At 42.3% G+C, this 23,200-nt stretch overlaps 1 long non-coding RNA gene across 1 annotated transcript; it reads right to left on the reverse strand.

Annotated features, from left to right (window-relative positions):
* Positions 1 to 2,653: 2,653 nt before the first annotated feature.
* LOC140699323 (uncharacterized) lies at positions 2,654 to 9,115 on the reverse strand. The gene is made up of 2 exons (XR_012077396.1): positions 8,963 to 9,115; positions 2,654 to 3,293 (listed from the first exon to the last, which is right to left on the reverse strand). It is a non-coding gene; the product is annotated as an uncharacterized lncRNA (long non-coding RNA).
* Between the last annotated feature and the right edge of the window lie 14,085 nt (positions 9,116 to 23,200).

Raw genomic sequence — 23,200 nt, forward strand, 5'->3', positions numbered from 1 at the left:
GGGTACAGATTTTACATGAAGCAAGGGGCTGAGTGAGGAATGTCAGAATACTTGGCTTAAAGGACATATTAAGGATTTTGGACACTGTCCTAAGAGTTCTGGGAAGCTGCGACGGGTTTAAAGCAGAGTGTGAAATGTTTGAATTATTATTTCATTAAGATTGATCTGCAAGCTGTATGTGGAGAATAGACTGGAAAGGGGACACAGCAAATATAAGCACACCTTTCAGGCAGCTCAGGAGCAAAATGACTGTCATCCAGAGCTGTGGTGCTAGAGATGGAATTGTGTACACAGATCTGAGAAATATTTAGAAATGATAATCATTAAGACTTGGTGAGATATTGGGTAAAGGCAGTGAAGGGAGTGAGGTATTAAGGATAATTCCTAGGAATTTGGTATTATGCCCTTATTGATCAATTTTATCAAGAAAGAATGCCAAGCAAAAAGATTAGTTTTGCTACTACAGCAATATATACAAATTGCTAAAGACACTAAAAGACATGGTTGAGTTGTAACATAAGTGTTGAACAGCTTACATGAAGATTTCTTACACACACACACATACACATTTTCATGGAGAGCTAGGATGGTGGCATAATATTCAGTAGAATTATCAGCATTGAGGCTAGTCTATTAGGATCTTATGTATGAATTTTGGGATATTTAACTGCAAACAACAGAAATCAACTCTGGTTAAATTAAGCAAAAAAGAATTTACTAAGAAAATAATGGGGCTTATAAAATTCATGGGACCCTGTGTATGAAAACAGGACTTGGAAATGAGCAGGTCAAGTGGTCCCAGAGGCTAGAAAGCAAGAAGAAAAACAAGAGTCTAGGAAGAGTAACAATCTGGGTGAGTTATGGCTGTTAGAATGGGATGGATTCCCATTACACCTGGTCTCTTTGCCCTTCTGCTCAAGAGGAAGCATCTGGTTGGCCTAGGTCATATCCCATGTCATCGACTATGGCAACAGCACAGTATACTGGAGAAGGCAATTCCTCAAAAGGATATCAAGATTCTATTAGAAAGGCTAACTGCGATCTGAAAAGCCCAAAACAAATCTCTGCTACCCCTTGGAAGGCACTTACCCTTCTCTCAAGTCTTCACTGAAGCAATGCAGAAATGAAATAACCCTTTCAAACGTCTGTTTGCTCACACATGTGAAAATGGGAGGATCTTCTCTTAACTGGCAGTTGACGAGGACAGTGAATAATCAAATGAGTTTGCCCCTCTCTGTGTTTTCCTCCCCTTCTTCACCTCACATGTTCTGGGGTTGATAAGGTGGCCAGACCTACTCATCTTGGTTTTTGCAACTACTGAATATATTGCATTATAGGGAGACATTAGTTTGGGAGGAGGGGAAGAAACTTTCCTTAGCTCCCCAATACAAGCTAGTTAAAGATACAAATAAACTATGTATGGTATTTTACAGTTTGTCATAAGTCAAAATGAATTCTAAAAGGACTGCATCATGATTTAGAGAAAAATGTGACTTTTTTATGATGCAGTTTTCTCTCCACAAAATAAGCATTTTTCTATATTTTGGCCTTAACTGTTCTAAAGTTATGTACTTTAAAGAGGAGGCATTCACATCACAGTTGATATACATATATTTCATAATACTTCCCCACACCCTACAAAGACAATTCAAAGATATTCATCAGAACCTATACAGTTGCATATGAAATAATTGCAAGAGTTTTGTTTGTGCCCATCACTTCCCTGTCAGTACAAGTCTCCTCACTTCTCTCAGAAAATATGTCTCTTTCTGAACACAATTTTGGTTCCCGACTGTGTTAAGTAATTTATCTCCAGTTGTTGTCCCAAATCCTGCATCAAATTACCTAAGTTGTCAGTCAGGTTTCCACATATTGATTCAGCAGTCTCAGCCTTATGTCCTGCCCAACTCCAGCAGAGAGTTGATTGCTTTACTCCAAAATCCTTTGAAAAGTTAAATTGTTAACAATACAAATTCACTGGAAATTGGGATAACTCTTTGCCTTAGCTTCAATCTCTTCACCTTGAGCCCTGGGCATTTAGAACTCATCTCTGGGCAGCAGGGCAGGGAATTGGAAAGGAAAGTGGTAATGCAGTTACTGCCAGGAGCCAAAGGAGTAGTCAGATGTCTACTTACTCTGGCAGTGAGCACAGCTGATGCTCACTTGCCTGCTTCCCAAAGCAAATGGCTACTGATGGAGAGGGTCAATTAAATAGAAGCTGCATTCCAGGGTCCCTGCGTATTCCTGGACAATAACCAGAGAGAGACAAAAACAAGTGGTCCTAGAAGGTAAGGGAGCCATTTACTATAACCCAAATCTTTGCCTTAATTCAACTCTCGTCCCAAAGAGAAACATTTTCTTATAATACCAATTAGGAACGTTGTTCTGTGGATTAGTTCCATAGTAGCTAATGAAAATCATATCTGATTGCAAATACCATACCTTTATAAGAAGGCTCTAAAGCCTTAAATAGGCTTGAGTGCTTTTTAGTTAATGTTCAATTTGTAGCTAATATACTTTAGGAGTTAAGTGCCAGTGTTTAACCTGTTAAGAGATTGTGAGTTAACTTGGGTGTTTAACAATGAGCTGTTTTGAAGAGTATTACCAGCGAGCAGGTGTTTAAGAGAGTGGATCATAATTTAAAGTACTTGACTGAAAAATAGGGAATACTTTTTAATGACATTTATATCTTTGGTAAAAACTCTATATGGAAAAAAATAATAAAAGTTGACCCGCAAGGCAGGGTAGTGCATTTGCATTGCTTTTCTTCACACGATCATGATGCTCAATCTTGATGTTAAATGGGAGCCAAGAGTCTTTTTATTGCATCTTTTCATCCATTCGTTTAAAAAAGAGTTTTCTCTGTCCTCTTGGTAACAAAAATCCTAAAGGGAGTGGTTTACAAATGTAACCTTCTTTGAGCTTCTCTTTTTTCTCTCTCATACCCACTCCAGTCATTGTGTGTGACCCTGCCACAGCAGGTCAAAGCCTCCATCAAATCCACCAGTGACCTCCACATTCTAAATTCCAGTTGCTCATTGTTTTCTTGCCTTAGTTGATATCTCGGAAGGATTTCACATACCGGGTCCTCCCCTCCCTGGTGAAGCGTTTGTCACAGGACCTGTGATGTGCATTCGCCGCTGCTTCTCCTTTTCTTCACTGGCTGCTCATCCTCAGTTCCTATTCATCTCCCCGACATTTTAATGCTGGAAGTCCATAGATGTCTTTTTTTTTTCTTGCTACACTCACTCCCTTCCTGATATTGTCCAATTTCATGGCTTCCTTTGTTGATCCTTAAATAAGATATTTAGACTGAATACCTATGAGATAATAATAATTGTTCTTCTGGCCATACTGTATTAAGCATATACTCTATCTCAATTTATATGCATTATATACATTATAAATGTGAACTTTATGCCAGAGAATCCATATATTTGCCAACTTTCAGATTGAGAATCAGCATAGGCTATTAAGACTGAACCAAAGACATAGAAATACCCCAACTGAGATGGAAGTTTATGACACAGTATTTTGTTTTGGTACTGGGAAGAATGTTGGGGGAGGTCATCAAGAGGATGTGACTGCAGGTTGGCCTGTGAGCTGGACCCAGATGGCTGGAGGCTCCTCACCCTCTCCTATGTCCTTGGAATGTATGTTATGCCTAACACTCCCACACAAGGTGCCCTTTCAAAACTGCAGACTTGAGAAAGTAGTGTATCGTTGAGACCACCAGGATTGCACAGGTGACTAAACCTAGCTAAGGTTCTACATAAATTTTTAAGATTCTGGTGGGCAGTGTGGGGAATCTACTCATCTTGAAGCTGCTCAAGTCAAGTATCATATGTAAGTCCCCTTGCATATTAAAACAGCAAATCTGGCATGGCCTGCCAATTTCTTAAGTCTCTTCTTGCCCTCTGTGTATAGGAGCCATACACAGATCTCATACTGGAAATTCCTGAGGTTGCCAACCAATAACTGGCAAGCCAGCCAAGAGACCAAAGAAATGGGTCTTGGGAAAGAGGCATTCTTGGGAGAGATCCCGAATTGGCCATTGACCTCTGTGTAGGAGGGGCGGCCTGTGTGTTAGATGCTTGTGGATCACTGTGTGAGTACAAGGATGTCCTGAAAACACCAGCTAGTCTAATGCAGTTGTGTGAGGAACTGCACAGAGTGCACTGCAGTAAAGTAGGGAAACAAATAGCCCCTGCAGTGGCTGGCCTTGACTGTGGGCAGGTTGGCTCGCCACTGATGTCCACTAGAGGTTGAAACTTAATTAGAAAGTTGGAAGAATGGCCGAGAAGAAGGACATATGGGTGTCCACTGCTGTGCTTGCTTTAGGGCTGGCAGACAAGGTGGGAGGGCAGGATAACTAGTTGGAGACCTTAGCTTGTCATTTTGCAAAGCTAGGAGGGTGCAGTCTGCTGAGGATTAAGGTCCAGATGCTTGTGACAAAGCCTGCTTGGGACACTAGGAGGTGAACCCTGGGAAGGTGAGGGGAGTGAAGAGGAGGATGTTGTGATTGACTGTGAAATGGTTGAAGCACATGTGGCATCTGACCCCTGGTACAAAGGAAAGCCAAAGCACCGTGGCCACAACCACAGCCAGCAGGGCAGCCCCAGATTCAGGAAACGTTCATGATGAGAGAATGGATTCCCATTGAGTTTGTTGATAAAGCTGCCAAGTTCCAACAAAAGGCCAGGGAAAGTATCCAGGCAAGGTCAGTGGTGTTATGGGATACAGGGGGTGACGGCATTGCTCTGACCGGGCAGGAGGCAGAGAAAATGAGCAACATCACTACACACTCTGTTCTCTGGCAGCACCTTCAGGGTTCTCAGGAGTTTCAAGGAACTCTCTTGTGGACTGGAATATTCTATCCTACAAGGAAGTTTGGCCCAGTGAGGGGGGGTCTCCCTGGGCATATGGGGCCTTGGAAATCTGTAAAGGAGATACAAAAAGTTCTCAAGAATTGGAAATGAGACAAGCCATCTGTGCCCCTGTCTTTAAACACCCTGACTAGGCCACATTCACTGTGGTCTTCCCCCAGCACCTGGTATGGGACGCTGATATCCACACTGAGGCCATTTGTGGGACAAGATGTTTATGATTTCGGGCAATCTATTGCTGATCTGAGGAAAACTGACAAATCTTAGGAATGGGTACAGGCTGTAGGAAAGATCCAAGACAGAGAGGGAGCTCAAAAGGCCAAAGGGCTGCTCCAATCAGCTGTTAAGTGTCCAGTAAATGTAACCTAAAAGCACACGTGGTCTGAAAAGATAGACCTTCAGTCCACGGCTGTGTTGACTGACCTATGCAAAGCCTTAAAATCTAAACAACAGTTCAGATCTGACCCACCTTTCCCTACCATCCCTAATGGGGGGGTGCCTCCTGTGCCCTGGGGTAAGATTCGGGCCAAAACTGCCTCCAGGTGAGGGCCACTGGAGGTGATGGGAGGCTTCCTGCTGAGCTGACTCTTCACTGCTCCTAGCCCTGCACGCAGTGCTCCTCCGGGTAGTCTCTCAGGAGGAAACAGCATATCATGGTAAGAGCTCTTCCTATCAAGGGGTGGGTTGAAAGTATGCTTTATTAACTCACTTCTGCCATGGCTCAAACTCCCACTTTGATTAAGTTGCATGCCCATTTGCAGCCCAAGAGTCCCTGTCTGCCAATCCACTGTCTCTAGAAATGTGGGTGCTACTAGGCCCTATGGAGTACATAGATCCTCCAGATGCCCCCACCTCTATTCTTGTGGGGGCCCCTGCTGCCTACAGAGAGGGAGCAGGGGAAATTCTTCCTGATACCTGCTATAGAGATGGCTCCATTCGAGGCACCTGCCACATGAAAACAGCATTTGCTATTCAGCCCAACACTGACACCAACTGGATGGAAACAGGAACGAACCACAGCAGCCAGTGGCTCAACTCGAGAAAGATTTAGCTGGTGATTGATTACTCACAGTTCCTAGACAGTAACCCTTTGCACTGGCAGCTGGGCTGTTCCAAAGAGATTACCCGATGGCTTGGACAATCGGAAGCCAAGGGGTGGATGATCATGAACAAGGTTTTGTGGGGTCAAGACATGTGGAAAGACAGTTGGGTTCACCTGCAAGAACCTGAGGCAGTCCTCACTGTCTTCCTCATCCCAGCTTGTAAGGCACTGACACCCCCTGGCATCAGGAAGCTGATGCACTAGCTCAGATACTAGCCCTTGCAACCAACCCTTCAGTAGACACAGAAGACTGGGTGCAGAGAAAGAATGGCCACTATAGTGCCCAGGGGGGATGGCATACTGCCAAGGATGCTGGATGCCCTTGAAATACAGTGACTTAGTTAATGCAGTAACGGCATGTTCTGTGCGTCCTAAACAATGCAGAAGGCAATTGCCAAAGGAGTCTGGGGCCATACACTAGAGTTCCCAACTGGTGAGGGGTAGGCAAGTTGATTATGTTGGCCCCTCCCTCTGAGTGAGGGTTCATATAAGCTTTGGTTTGTGTGAACACTGCATCTGGCCTAACCCAAGCTTTCCCCTGTCACTGCCCAAACCAGACTGCCACCTCTAATCCAAATTAGAGGATTAGAAAAGCTGTGTACAGATACCCTATTAAATAGACAGTGATTGGAGGCCATATTTCAAAGGTCATAAGATACAAGACTAACAAAAGGACATGACATTGAACAGAAGCTCCATCTGTCCTCTAGCCACATGCAGCTGGTTTAGTAGAAAAGAAGAATGAAATATTAAAGCAGCAGATTAAATTACTATTAGATGAAACACCTTGGCAAGGTGGACTAAAGTACTGTTTCAGACTTTAGTATATTTGAATGGTCAATCACTAAAGCTTGTTTGTCCCAAATGCCAGACTGGGCACCTCTCATGGGACAGCCAATACCATAAAGATATTCAAGTCACAGGAAACAACCGTTGCCCCAGATCTTGACAGTGGTCAACTGTTATCATGGATTATGTGAAAAACACCAAGTCCCATTACATCTGGGAAAGGCATTATCTACTCTAATTTGCAATGGGACATCCCATCTGGATGGGCAAGTTACGTCACACCCCTGTGGGAGGGGCAATAACTCCATCTCTGTTGGGATCCTGCTGTCCTACTGCAAGCCTGACCAATGGAAACACACTAGACCTGAAATGGAATACATATCACTGAAACAGGGGAGAAGGCAGGGGCCTGATCTGTCATATCTTGCCCCTAGTCCATCTCCTCATGCTTGACAGTACTGCCTCCCCCAGCCAATGTGCCTGGTGTGCGTAACCAAGTCTTTTTCCTAGAGTGGCAGCCACATTAATATCTCGGGATCAGTCCACAATTGTTATTCTTGGAGAAGGGGAAGACCTTCCCTACAAGTTTCTAGTAAATAGCTGTCCTTCCGTAGTTAGACTTCTGCTGCTCCTGCAGTCACAGGATGGGCCCCTGGTGGAAATGTGTTTCAACAAAGGGCCCATTCATATGCCAAGCAAAGGAATCACTCTGAGTGTTGGGTACGTGGGAGCTGCCCCTCTCGAGCTCATCAGGATTGCCACGGTGGGATCACCACTCCAGGAAGAAGACTGGAGGGCCCTAAGGCAGTACATTAAAGAAGAAAAGCTAGGATTAGCACTCTTTATTCATCTGCTATTACTAATACAAATCCAGACATCTGGTCTGTGTCACATACTATCAATAACAGTAACACTGGGCATAGGTATTCTTTTTTTTTTTTTTTCTGTCAATCAAACTACACAGGCAGCCCAACAAACTCTTGACTGGAAGAATACTGAAAATACCACAACCAGAGCACTGGGTGGCTCTGCTCAGACTTGGGATGGCTTTATGTGGCTCACCCTGGGTTATGGACTTTCGAGCCCCCAGGCACCCTTATGCTGGGAACAGAAAAATCCCTCTGCACAGAAGCAACCCAGTTGTCCCAGGAATGCGGGAAGGATATCCCTGGAACTGTGTCCTCATTCTGTCACATTAAAGGATAGTGACTGGTTTGGCACTGACCAGTCACACAGCCCAAGTATTATTGAGTATTCTCACAAATGGCCACAAATCTTTCACTGTTACTTCCACCTGGTTTGCTGGCCTCTGCACACTGCGTTTTCCCTGAGCACAGAGGAGAATCCGCCCTAGGGTGACAAAAGTTGGCAACATCAACATCCCACTTCACAGGGCTAGATGGCCACATTCTGTTTTCTACTTGTTCATTTGGCCACCATCTTGGTTCCCTCCATGGGCCTGGAGGGCTTTATAGCACACACAGGAGCCCTTACTAAATTCACCCCGTGAGCCTGAAATGATAACTGGCAAAGCCTGTCCTTACTGAACACTGACATGCCTTTAATGAGAAAATCTGTCCCCCCAGATAGAATAGCCTGGGACATTACTCACAAGGAGGCACCTATGTCATCATCTAAACAATGTTGTGTGTTGATACCTGATTAATCTGCTAGGATGTCATTTTTATTTAATCACGTGAGGATGCAAATGAGTGATCCTACCATCGCCTGTCCCCCTGACCCCAGACCCCTGGAAGAGTTAGTAAATCAGTGGTTTTGGATCATGGGGCTCTTGGAGGAAACATTTGTTACTTAGAAATTATTATCTTAATCTGCATATTCTCTTCATGTGCTTAGATTGTTGTTGGGGCATCTGCAGCCAAACAGCTGCCAAACGAGCCACCTCCCGGCTAGTGAAACCCCTTGCTGACCTCTCAGGGCACACTGAGGAAGCGGGAGGCGGGGGAGATTATGAAAGCCAGTCAGGAGTGGTGGAGTGTTGGACAAGGTTATTGAGAGGATGTAGCAGCCGTCTGACCCACCAGTTGGACCCGGGCAGTTTCAGAGGCTCCTCACCCTCTGCCTTGTCCTTGAAATACATATTCTGCCCAACATTTCTGTCATGGGCAAAGCCCACTGCGGGCCTTGGGAAAAATAAGATAGAATCTAGGTGATGAGGTCTAACCTCTTGTTTCGTGCTCAGTCTAGTTTCGCTTGCCTGCCGGGAGCCGTATGAAGATGCCTTGCACCTGAGACGTTGGATTAGCGTTCCCAGCGCAGAACCGCTGCGCCAGGGCAAGCAGGCCTGGCGGACCACGCGCAGGAGCGCTGTGCGCACACTCAAGACTCGAGATGGCGGCGGCGGCGGCGGCGGCGGCGGCGGCGGCGGGGAAGGGCGGGGGCCTGCGCTGAGATGCTGCGTCTCGCACCTCAGGCTGAAGGGTCCTGAGCAACACAGCTGCCCTGGACTCGCGAGAACTCCGCGGCCTGCCCTCCCTGCTGGCAAAGCCGCTTGTTCCCGGCCTGTTGGGGGGCGTGGCCAGCGTTGACCCTAGAGCACCAGCTCACGCCTGTCCACTCTTTGATCAAAGAACAGCGTTTTCCTTTGCTTCTGAACCGAACTGTCTCCTATCGGCTGGAGTGACACCGGCAGGTGGACCCTGGCTGGGGCTGGTCTCGGGAGTCACATTTCTACAGTGGGAGCCATTTTCGTGGATGCAGCCGGGAGAGAGCAACGTGTTGCTGAGACCTCTGGATAGTATATGTGAGTGAACTCTGTTAAGACTCACGTGAAAACTGATTCTGGCAGACGCGGAGGGCTGTGGAGATCTGCTCTTCTTGCTGCCGCCCACAAGAAGTCCCGTGAGTAAGTTCCCGCGCTTATTAAAACGGCCACCTCCCAGCCTGGAGTGGCTGCCTCTTTTCTTCCGTCTCTCCTTGCTCTCTTTGTCTGTGGGGCGGGGAATGGGGGCTGCTTCAGATTTCATCCGGGAAAATTCCTAAGACTGAAAACCAACAAAGAATTAGATACTTCTACAGGTGAAAAAAAATTCTCTTTCTCAGGAGTGCAAAAATTGACCTCAAATGCTTCCTGTCAAGTATTCATTAACTATAATCTATAGGCAACAACCAAAAACACTCAAATGCCTTCTAACTGCATGTTAATACTTGTGCTGTAGTATCTCTTTGAACATTTGGAGTTGCAATTTGGTATCTCTGGAACCGGCCTTTGAGATGGAGTTTGGAATTCAAAATGTATACATGAGATAGAAATCTGGGAAAGAAAAGGAGAGGAGGCAAGCTTGGGCAAAGGAAATAGTAAAACAGACTAGACAAATTTAGATCAGACCAGCAGGCAGCTCTGGAGCAAGTTTACTTGTCAGAGTGTTGTGTGTCAGACTGAACTGTCTAAATGTTACACCCCTCCCCTCACTTAGTAACCAGCTGTGGATGACAGCTGGAGGGTATCTGCTGAGCAATGTCCCCACATCAGGCCCTTTCCCTACGGAGGGTCTGGGCACCACATCACATCTATGTAAGTGTGCCCCTTGCACCTGGGCTCATCTACTTCGTATATACTCAGAAAGCAGCTCGAGCTCACAGGTCAGCATCCTAGGGTTTCCTGCTCAGAGCCCTCCCCACGGCGTGACTGATTTGCCTCAGTTGGGCATTTCACCTTGTTTGTTGCTGGGCGTTTAACCACTCGGTCTGTTAGGTCCTGGACTTGGTGTGTGGCTTTTTCTGTCCTGCCATGCAGATGGTAAGTGTGTCTTTGTAGGCAACCACACAGACCTCTGGCTTTCACACTTGTTTTCTGGTTGCCTGTTACCTCTGCTGCTTGTTCTCTTTCCCAGTGGAGCATCCGTGGCCCATAGCCACAGCCACCCCATGCTGTGATCCTTACATCTGCTAGTTCCTCCCTCAGTTGCAATGTTTGATCTTTACCTGTGATAATTTATTTCCTCCTTCCCTGGGACACCCTCCAGTTCACCACTAGTTGAGCATTAACTGTCACCTTGTCGGAGGAATGTTCTTGACTTACCACCAGTGATGGTATCCTCATTGCCTACAGCTTGCTGAGTCATCTAGTTTCAAAGCCCCCACTGATGGCCTACTTTCATAGACCTCATTTCTGGGTTCTCCAGGAGCGGAGATAGAGCTCGGGGTGTAAAGCATTTATTAAGGATCAACTTCTGTGCAAGGAAAAGGAGGAGGCAAAACTTAACCTTGAAAGAGTTGCATTGCAATGTGGGCCCCACAAAGCCCTAGCTGACTTGGCAGGGAGCTCTGAAGTGAGTAATGCCCATCAGAGTGTCATACCAGGTCGAAATTCCTGGGACTTTATACCCTCACTTTGCTTAGCAATAAATATGGGCTCAAAACGGTGTGGTTTCTGAAACTGGGGCAGATCCTGAAGGAGCTAGAGCTGCAGGCTGCTTGCTGAATATGCCCTTCATTCCTGAAGCGGTGCCTCTGGGTGGCACATCTCTGTGTCTGACATAGAACTCATATTTTGTTGATCAGTAAATACATTTGTATAAATAGAAGTAGATCTTTGGTTTTTAATGTTTGTCGTTTTGATTTTTGAAAATCCTGCTTATCCTTACCCTTGTAATAAACTGCTCTTTTCCAAAACTTCTTCAGTCTCTCAAATTAATCTAACCCTTCTTATTTATGCTTTCACAGCATTAGCATTGTCTTCCTGTACTGCACTTATAATAAGATTATGGTCTAATAGGGATAATGTTTGTGAGGAATTTCTGTATGTGTTTTGCTTACTGGAAAAAAAATCATTTCCTCTTCCTAAAATCTATCCGTAATTATCATAGGATAAAGTAAATAAGTAGTTTAGGCTAAAGTCTGCGGTTTTATGTCCCCTGGAAGAAACATAAGAAAAATATGGTATGCATCTGCTGACAGAAAATAGTATAAGAAAGCTCTTCTTTTCCTCTAAAGAAGTATGGAATTTATGGGGTTAGATGGGAGAGAGGTAGGTGTTTTGTGGAGGGAAAAAAGGGCAAGGAGTGCTTTTTTTGCTCTATTTCCTATTTGGAATTTAAAATGAAAATTCAACATGGGATAGCTACCTGATGGTCGGGATGAACGTGTGTTCTGTTTGAGCAAGCAGAGAGCGACAGAACTGGAGCTAGTGGCAGTTTTCGTGTGTGTGTGCAGAAGAGGTGAGCAGAAACATCCCTCCATGGTTCTGGGTGGATGCAGGTGACCAGCACTCCTGGCTGATGAGCTTCGGGGAAGAGGGAGCCAGGAAGATTGATCTGGCAGGGCTGAGTACATACGTGGCCAAGGCTAGAAGGAGACCATACGGAGAGTCCCAATGGCAACAAGGTGTCGATGAGACAGTAAAGGGGAGCAGAGCTTGCCGAAGCTTCTCAGGGCACAGAGCAATCAGGATTCAGAGAGTGTCCAAGTCCTGAAGTCCAGCAAGCTCCACCCCTCCATAAATGCTTTCATTTCTTAAGGTACAGAAGTGGGAGATGCAGAGACAGCAGTGATGGAGGTTAAACTTTGAATTAGCTGAATAATTAATAAGTTAAAGTGAGACTATCAGACAAGATTGAAGAACCAGTCTCATCACTGTTAGGCACCAGGGTAGAGACTTGAAACAAGATCAGGTATGAAAGACACATGTCCTCCGTTTTCTTGGCATACATGAACAGTAAAGTATAGATTCCAATGACTTGTTTATACACTGCACTCCCCAAGGGACTGTGGGCTCCTCCAGAGGAGACACAACTTCTCATCTTTTTACTCCTTGGGTTGGCATCTCTAGTCCTCAATTAATGCTTGCTATTTTAAGGGAGGGGCAGGGCTTTGCTTTATTTTTCTGTATTCCTTATAGTGCCAAGAACTGAGTTTGGAAAACAGAGGTCATTTAGAAAATACTCTTTATCATTCATATAATTTCATGTAAAATGATTTTACATAGTTCATATAAAATCATGTAATTTCATAGTCAGCTAGTTTCCTCTGTTGTGTGGATATGGATCTACTGTTTATGAATGAAGACCACTGAAAGCATGTTGATCATTTTTGAGACTAAATTTATCTGTCCTCTTGCATTTCTATGTATTACTGAGTGTTTGTGTTGCTACTTTCCATTTCACCTAAAATTATCCTTTGGGTTTAATTTCAGTAGATGGCTTTGGTGGTGCTAATTAATTTCCCCTGGCTTATATACTTAAAAAAAATCTCTAATACTTCTGAGCAAGAAAATGGGCCTAATAAGAAGTATTTATTGCTAATTCACTTAATATTTAATATTTCTTTACCAGATTTTAAAATATGAATGACACCATTTACTGGAAGAGAAAATTTCACAAGGTTTTTACATTAATTCTTTCTCTAATTCTTGCCAATTTGCTGCAACAATGTAATTGCATTGCCTACATTATGGTTAACAGGAAAGATTAGGTATGTAGCATTTTATTGTCTTTGACAGCTTGATGAATTGTGACTTGAAGTGAGCAAGTGCCTTTGTTCTAATTGTCTCTTTTTCATTAAAGCTGAGAACTATACTTGGGCATTGGGGGAATACTCTTCTTACGCTTTTAAGTTAGAGCTGTTCACACTGATGAATGTTCTCCACCTAAATATTGTGCAGGCAGCTCTTTGTTTATGTTCCACCCTTTTTATCATTTCAAGGCTAAAACTGATGAAGATCAATCAATACAACAGACTGAAAAAAATTGTCAGGGAAAGTGATTTCAATAAATAGAATGCATTTTTCTGCTTCCCAAAGTAGAAGAATAAGATAAAAGAATCCTTGGTTTTATGCCATTTTCCCGTGGATACACATAGGTCTTTTTGTATGTCTGTTTCGGGTGAATCTGAGCTTCATTAACTCAGTTATCCAGCATGGTGAAACCAGGGTAACTTCATTAGTTTGCTCCCTCAGAGTGCACATTTGCATTTCTCTTTTTCAGAGCTTTAAGTTAATTCTAACTAGTTGTTTCATCGCATCGTTTATCCACTCATTCATTTACAGTTAATTAATTTCACTTATTTGACACACTCTTCTTGAGGGTCAGCCATGAGCCAGGCTCTGTATGTGGGCAGTGGGGACAAAGGATGGATGCCATTTATCCAATATCTAAAGAGGTTACATTCTATACTTACGAAGGATTAGAAGAGAGACTCTTGACTCCAGCAGTGAAAATTCCATCTCTTTGCTTCAAATAATATCATATTAACTCATGATTAATGTCTTTTGTGGGATGGAAGTGCAGTGTCATTCGAAGAGTTGTTAGAGTGTTGAAAATTTCCCCTAGACTGCACTACTCCAGAGGGTGCCTTTCACATGGTGTCAGTACACAAGGTCCCACTGGGGTGGAATGAGGAAGAAGAAGTATGTTTGGGGCATGTTATCCTTTTTGTTAGGTGAAGGAGTTTGGTACTGACTTTATTCTGAAGTTGGGAAGAACCACTTAAGTTTTAAAGAGGTGAATGGTGGGATTATTTCTGAGTTTTGAAAAGCTCAATGGCAGCACTGAGAGTGGATTGAAGGCAGAGAAGAGCTATAAGATTTGATTTGAGATTAAATGTTTTTAAATATATTTGTAGTGAAAAATGGCAAATGTGTCAGCTGATTTAATTCCAGGTAATAGTGAAGGGGTAGAGGCAGGAGAGGCGGTTGGCACCTCTCCTTCACTCTCTGCTTGACTTTGTGTGCCCATCTGCTACGTACGTTTTCCCCAGAAACTCTGGAAACTCCATCCAAATGCCAGTTGACTTGTGCTTGTATGGGTAGCCTAGGAAAAAAGCACCAGTGTCAAGGACTTGGTAGCTTTGCAAAATACGTGTGAGACTCAGTAAAGTGAGGACATCAGTCAGGATTAATTAGATGATTCAGTGACAACAGGTTTCAAACAGTTTCTCAGGTCAACACTCACATGAAAGAGAATGCAGCTGTTGGGTAAGTGGACTGCTGCATCCCTGGAAGGAGGAACTACTTTGTGGCAGAGTCTCTGAAAAGATTTGCCATAAATGAGGTGTTCAGTGTCTGGCAGAAGAATGCAGTGTCCTGAGCCAGGAGAGGTCATGTTAATACTTGGCTCCCTTCTCTGACTCACATTCAATTTTCTACTGAAAGTGGGTAGTTTTTAGGTCCCTGTTCCTTAATCAATCAATCAACCAGCCAATCAATCAATTTTTTAAATTTTAAATTTTTTAATTAATTTTTTTACTGACTTTGTTTCTTAGGTGCAGTGTTCCTGGCCCCACGTTACAGTGCTTCCCTGAATAATAGATGTTTACTTGAATAGATCAGAGCTGGAGCTTCAAGCCAAGTCTCCAGCTTCAGGTGTAGATTTTAGGTCGGTGACTGTAAGGTCCAGGCAGGACACCTGGTAACCAAGACCTTAACATTTCCCTCAGCTTGACCAAACTTGAGACAGGTTTCTTGTAGTCTCTAAGCCTCTGATCTCCCTTTTCTTAGAACATTTCCTTGGAAAGCTAGTAATTATAAATTCTTTCCCTGCCTCTTTGAGGTGTTATTTCATCTAAAAGCTTCCTACAAGTTTTGCAACCCAGTATATAGTCTTTCTGAAGGACCTGAGAGCCACCTCTTTGAAATTAAATCACAAAGGAAGATACTATCTCTGTCTCCCAGTCTCTGTAGGAGAGTAAGAGCTTAATTTAGGCTGGATATCCGGCTCTAAGTTGTAAAACTGCCTTCTGTTAGGAAGCAAAGGGAAGGTTGATTTTTCATCTGGGTGAATCCAATTAACAAACACAAATTCCCCATTCCACCTACCTCAATGCCTTCAAGTTCTCTTTAAAAAACTTTATTTTACTTTTGGGGTGGTGGGTCGATGCCTTTTTGGCACAACAGCAGGCAGCCACAAAGGGACAAACACTACTCCGTCCTGGGCTGCTATTGAAAGCAGCAGAGCTCAGCTGTATGCCCTTCTAGAGGGAGGAAAGTGGGAGAGCTGGCAACTGAGGGTCCTGTGGACCCAGGATTAGACCCTCGGTGTCCCAAGTTCTAAAGACAGTAAGTGCTTTGTAGTGTCTGTTCAAATGTATGCCGTGGTTAGGAAGATGAGAGCAAAATTCATGATCTGAAATCTTAGAATGATGGATTTCTTGGGAAAGAAAGAAAGCAGAGTAACAAGGGTGTTAGTAACCAGTGGGAAGCAGGCAGGGCTGGGGAGAACGTGGTGGAGTAGGCTGGGCAGTAGGAAGAGTCCCCAGAAGACTGATACATTTAGGGAGAGAAGCTGTGCTCGGGGCCAGTGGCTGTCTTTGAGGACGAGGGGGCCTCAAAGAGATGTAATAATAGTATAAAAATTAGCAGCACTTTGAGGGAAGAAATGTAGGCACTAGAGAGTAAAAGTACTTGGAATAAACCAAGAGAGGGGCTACTTAGAAATGCAGCCAGGTTGATTGATATAAATGTCTGGAATTTATCTGGCTATATGTGCAGTGAAAAATATAAACAACCCAGTGTATTGAAGTGACACCTGGATTATTGGATTTAAGAGTATTCTGAGGAAATCTCATTTTATCTAGCTGTTAATTTTTTTTTTTTTTTTTTTTTTTTTTTTTTTTTTTTTTTTGGTGGAGAGGGCCCTGGTGGTGAAGAAGGGGCTTTCGGATTGTGCTGCTTTTTTGTGTTATCCTACCTTTATATAAGATGGACGCTGTGAGTACATGAGGACCTGAACCTACTGATCTGATGCATACATTGAGCCTCCTGTTGGTAGTTTCTCCAGTAGTTGAATGTATGGCTCAGAACTGCTGAAAGTTTGTCAAGGTTGTGGCATTGAAATAATGTCAACTCTCATAAGAAGGAAAAAAATTTACTCTCCTCATCCAACCATCACTGGAGGCAAGGGTGCAATAAAAACAACCTCCCATTCCGGCCAGTGAAGAGTCATTAAAAGTCACTGGTATTTGGGGACTTACTGTGGACTGTCGAGGGTTATAAAGAAGGAAACGTTGTTCTGGTGATACAGCATTTCATTACAGTGACTGAACAATAGCTGTCACCAGCTATTTGTATATGTATTTATATGTGACCTTGGGTATTGCTAATGCCCCTGTTTTCCATACTCCTTAAATAAAAAGTCCCCCAAATCCGTTTGTCTTTACTTGACAAGCAGGACAGTTTGTTTTCACTCTCCCAAGCTTTCCTGGCACATGTCATCAGGAACTGGACTTACTCAGGTGCAATGTAGACTGCCAGAGGAGGTCTAAGCATTCTAGGGGAGTGATGATATTTTAACACTGGTCTGCACTGTAAAGTATCTTCTCATTATGTCACATGGCATCCAAGCACAACTGACTAAATGTGAATGGAACCTTAAATGAGGGTAGCCCCCAATGTTCTGCCACACAACCATTGCTGGGGGCTGGCTGGGCTGCAGTCCTGAGAGACATTCCATGGCCTTTTAAGCATAATTTGCTGGCCTTTCTGTCTCCCGTTGTAAAGAATGAAACCCCTCAATTGTTTGACCTCTTCAGGCATTAAAGGGAATGCGTTATATATTTGGTAATTTTTTCTAAAATCTCTACCCCAATCCACATGATTAGTGGCCAAACTTGACTGGCAGACCATAATCTTGAAAAGTGTTTAGATAGCAGTGAGACAAGCCCTATATTTGGGATGTCAATTACTTAGATCCTAAAATTCCAGGTTCCTGGGATCAATCTTACAGCTGTAATGAGCCTTAGCAAAGATAGCCAAAATCAAAACAAAACATAGGAAACAAACAGAAAAGCCTCCGCTGGTATTTAGTGACTTTGGTCTTTTGTTCTTGGGAACTTTATTCTGAGGTCTAGCAATAGCTGCTAGCCTGTAATGGGGCCCTACTGAAGGCAAGTCATTCTCCCTGAGAGAACAGTTGTGACTTTTCCTGTACAGCATCTTCACTGAATCATAAATCCCATAAGAGAAGATAAGCTTAAAAATAATCTATTGCAAAATTGACATGATACAACCATCAAGAACTAGCTCTTGGTATCTGAGTCTTAGTTAATGTTGTGAATAGGCAACCTTCGGTAATTTCCCACAAGATAGCCCACCTATGGCTTTACCCAAACTGTTAGCTCAGTAGGGGTCTTATCAACAAGATTTTCAACCTTAAAAAAGGACACGAATCACTGATAAAACAAACAAACAAAACAACCCTTCTCCAAAGCGGGTAAATCCTATGGAGTGCCTTAGCCATTTGCCAAACACAATGAGAGTAAGTTGTTGATAACCCACAGCATTAATAGTTTGATGGTATGGACTAAATTTTAGTTCTCCTGATCATGGAGCAGCGTCTCTGAAACTGACTAAAACAGATGTCTGCATCAATGCCCAGTACATGACAGATCCCTTATTGATCCCAACTGAATTCAGGCCCCCCTGCACTTTTCAATCAGGCCTACATTTTTTCACATTCGTCTCTGCATTGTCCAAGTTTAGCAAGAATTGTGCTAATTTGGTTTAACTCACCAACTGTAAAGCTTGAAATACTCCAGATCTGAGTGAATATCTTTGTTGCACCCATACTCTCAACCTGTTAGTCCCACTGGTTTTGTTTTAACATATTTTTCAACTTCTGTTATAGACTCACAAGTTTAACTGTTGTGTTATAAAGTATCACACGTCAACACTGTGGTGATGACCTTTATTAATACCAAAGCCAAACATGTAGCTAATTTATTGTCTTAATTTAATCTGTGTACACCTTTCATTTTTAAGTGCTTAAATGGGTACTATATTGCAAAGAAAATGCAGTTATATAATTGATCAGCCATTAAAAATTTACTTCTATAAGTTAACATTTTTTTTTTCCTTATCCTATCACCCTAAATAACTAATCAGGTTTCTTATTCTCTACCACCCCCCAGGTAATGTCTGATCACCCGGGCCTGCTTTCAGCTAGAATTCTTTTAGTTTGTGCAGCCAGAACAACATTTTCTCTTAGCAATTTTCTATCCACTGACCTGCACCCTGCTCCTTGGCTGTTAATTCCCACTTGCTGATGCTGAATTTGGAGTTGAGTCCAATTTCTTTCCCCACTGCAGGACCTCATTGTGAGTAGTGATCCCTACACACATTGTGGTAACTCCTATGGAATGAAGTATTCCTCCTGTACTTTGACAAGTGGCATAGAGCCACCATAATTGACAGGAATGCCCCGTGGGGAAAGCTTTGACACTCCTAGAATCCTCTATTTGTCCTCTTCTAGCCTCTCCACTAACTACGTCTACAAAGCTGGTTGGGCTGGCTGCCTGCTACTCTTTAAAAGTAATATATATACTTTAATATCTCCTTTGCCTTGGCTGAGTAATGGCGCGCCCTGGAGTCACACAGTAGTAAGAGTTTGAGGAGGAACATTTTAGCCATCTTCAATATTTTAAACTTTGTGTTTGCGTTGGCAGTGGTATATGGATGGACAGTTTATGGCCTTGGTGAGCGGATGAATAGTGCATATTGCCCGGAGTAAGGACACCTGGAGTGACAAGCATTTAGATTGTGGCTTTGACTCTTACAGTTGTACAACTACCTCCTTCTGTGCCCAGAAGTTGTTTCTGATAACAAAAGGGTGATTCCTGAATCTCTGAAGAACTTTTTTTTTTATTAAAAGTGGAAATACAGCCTAATATAAATAAAGAGGGATGACAGATCTCAACTCGTCAGGCATGAATACCTCTGACCCCAGAAAGTTTGGTGTGTGTAGATTTCCTACTTTAGCTATGCATGAAAAGGCCAGAACGGTCTTTTACAATTGTTTCAAGTGGTGGCTTGCTCTCTTTCCCAGCTGCAGGAGACCTGCTAGGCAATTATGCAAGAATCACTGTGACCCAGAATCCATGTGAGCTAATGGAAAGACTCATACTTAATGAGCCACCAAAGGCCAGGGGTGGGCAGAGGAGAGACAAATTTGGATGATTCTGAGGCTCATTTTCTCCCTTTCCCCAACTCCCACTCTCTTTTGGTAGCTTAGCATGCTGCTCGCACAGCAGTTTTGAATTAGCTCAATAGTAAAACAGCCTGGTACCAGAAGCTAAGCTTAAGGGCTCTCCAGCAGTGCTCTACCCAAGCATGCCTCCCTACTCGATCCAGGAGGATGGAGGGGCCATGAACTCTGCTGCATCTCTGCTTGTGAGTTTTCCTGATAAACGTTCTTTTATTTTATATGTACACCTTATAGTGCCATGGTGTTGTATGTGAGTCCATGGATGGCAAATGCAGAAAGAACATAAGCATCATTTTTACTCACAGACCTTTGTTTACACCCTGATGGTGGGGAGGAGGAAGCTCTATGTAGGATCCAAGAAGAAACATAAGATTTGTCAACATTGTTTCAAGTAAATGTGGATAATTTAAAACCTATGAATATGTAATGCTGAAAACTGAAAAGGTTCCAAATGTAAGATGTAAATACATAGTAATAGACCTTGCCGCAGAAGACAGAGGGAAATACTACAAGGCCTTTAGTGCATGTAGATAATTCTCCCTCTATTACCCTTAGATTGTAACTGTAAAATCCAGGTACAAAGTACAATAAATCACAGTGCACAGTGCTTCCTCTTGGTGGACAATGTTTCAGAAAAAAGTAACCTTACATACTGGAAGGGAGTGCACCAGTTTTCTTTCCAGTGGGATTTCCAAAAAGATGGCCTACTTACTACAGGTTATCCAAGCTCACACCTGTAACCACAGATCTCATTTCACACGGTTACTGTGAGACCAGTGATGAATTTGGTCTTCCCATATAGCAGTGAATGGAACATTTGTGACTTCAGTACAATTCTGTGAGTTACAAAGTAGTTTGGTGTTTTGTTTTGGGAGATGAGGAATCATGGCTAACAAAGAAGGGCTGCGTGGATCCTGGGCTTTCGCATATCTTGGTATTTGGGAACATCAAACACAAGGCGGCAGCTGTAGAGGAATTCTGCGTCAATAGCTCAGTCGGGGAGTTAGTGGAATCGAAAGATGGAATATGAAATGATCCAGGAAAAAAAAAGGGAGTATCTTGGACGTTACTAGCAGCTGAACTCATAGGTAAAGAACTCAAAGTCTTAGAGAGACAGTTATGATAACCATAGCCACTGTCCACTTTAGACACTTTGAAAGAACTGAAATGATAATACTTCTCACTATTGGACTTATTAAAAATACATTGGGAGAAAAATGATTACTTCTAATATGGAAAATCAGGAATAGTTACAGATAGATAATGTGATTCATGAATCTTCAGGAAGAAACAGAATAAAGAAGAAAGCTAGTATTTTATCTTGGTGAAAAAAAAGCACTTCTTCAATCTTATGAAAATTACTAAAATTTTAGTGGCATGACTTCAGAAATGATTAATGGCAGGGCTCAGAGGACCAATGACCATTGTCCTTTAGCAGGGACAGAAACCAACCTGAGGCAAAGTAAAGGTTTAAATATGATAATGAGCTTGGCTTGTCAATTGTTAATTATTGAGCCAACCCATCCCATCAGAAAATCATGAAATTCCTTCTACTTGATGAGGTACTTAATAAAATCCTTGTTTAATTTTCATGAATGCTATACTGGTTCATGTCTGTAAGTTATAGTTATAACCATGAGTGGATAGCCAGAGTCCCCGCAAATGAAGCATTTACATTTTTTCATATAATTTGGAAATATTTTTAAATTATAAGGAAGCAGTCCCAGTAAAATAAAAAGAATGTGATACAAAATTGGAACTTACTTAGAAATTATTAGAGAACATCAAGTGATTATTTGAGTGGGTAAAAGCGTTCTATTTTTAGAAATGTTTTCTGAGGGACTTTTATTTTGAAGGATGATTGAACTTTAAAATTTGCATACAATAAAATTCACGTTTTCATATACAGTTCTATGATTAAGGACAAATGTTTTGAGTTGTGTATCACCAACACAATCAGTATACAGAACAGATCCATCACCCCAAAGAAGTCCCTCATTCTGACCGTTTTTAAACACACCTTTCTTCCAACCCAAATAACTACAGATCTGTTCTCTAATCCTGTTAAAAAAAAAAAAATATATATATATAATAAAAATTGCTATTTAACCATTTAAGTGTACAATTCAGTGGCATTAATTATATGTACAATATTGTACATTTCCAAATTTTTTTCGAAAATTTTTCATCACCCCAAAAAGAAACTCTGTAACTATTAAGCAGTAACTCCCTATTTTCCCCTCTCCCCAGCTCTAGGTAACTCCCATTTTCTTTCTGTCTCTAGAAGTTTGCTTATTCTAGATAGTTTGTATAAGGGGAATTATACAATATCTATCCTTCTGTGTATGGCCTATTTCACTTAGTGTAATGTTTCCAAGGTTTATCCATGTTGTAGCGTGTATTGGAACTTCATTCTCTTTTATGGCTGAAAAATATTCCATTGTATAGGAAATACTTAAGTATGAATAAAATTGAAAATACAACTACCCACATTTATAAGATTCAGCAAAGGCAATACTCAAAGGGAAATTTTTAGCCGTACATGCCTAGATAAGATTTCTATCAGGGTTTTTTTACTTTTTATTTTGAGATAATTGTACATTCAGATGCAAGTATAAGAAATAATACAGAGAAATTTTGTATACGTTTCACTAAATTTTCCTCAGTAGTAACATCTTGTATGACTAAGGTACAATATCATGATTAGGAAACTGATACAACCTACTGACCTTATCCAGATTTCACTAGTTGTACGTGCCCTAATTTGCGTGTCTGTGTATTTAGTTCTACACAGTTTTATCACATGTTAGATTTGTGTGAGTACCATAATAATACTCAAGATACAGAGCAATTGTTATCACAAGGATCTGTCATCTACCCCTTTCATAATCACCTTCTCTAATTTCCCTACTGACTTGCTTTCTAACCTCTATCAACCATTAATCTGTCCTCCATTTCTATAACTTGCCATTTAAGAAACATTACAGAAGTGGATTCATACTTTGTGTGACTTTTTGAGATTATCTTTTTCACCCAGCATAACTCCCTTGAGTTCCATCCATTTTTTGCATTTATCATTATTTTTTCCCTTTTATTACTGAATAGTATTCTTGGTAAGGATGTACCACAGTTTATTCATCTGTTGATGAGAGCTGGATTGTTTCCAGTTTCTGGCTGTTATTAATATAGCTGCTTTGAGTATTCCTGTACAAGGTTTTGTGTGAACGTAAGTTTTCATTTCTCTGGGATAATTACTCAAGAGTGCAAACGCTGACTTGCATGGTGGGCACAAATTTGGTCTTGTAAGAAACTGCAGTACTCATTTTCAGAATGCTTGTGCCATTTTACACTCCCACCAGCAATGTATAAATGATCCATTTCTCTTAAGGTTTTAGGTTTCTCTGCTGCTGTAACCAGTTGCTATTGGCTGACTTTAGAGCAGGTCCAGGAAAGAAACAAATGAAAAAAAGCCCCAAACAAAACAACAA

The sequence above is a fragment of the Vicugna pacos genome, chromosome 1, assembly GCF_048564905.1.
Source record: "Vicugna pacos chromosome 1, VicPac4, whole genome shotgun sequence".
In the NCBI taxonomy this organism is placed as follows: domain Eukaryota; kingdom Metazoa; phylum Chordata; class Mammalia; order Artiodactyla; family Camelidae; genus Vicugna; species Vicugna pacos.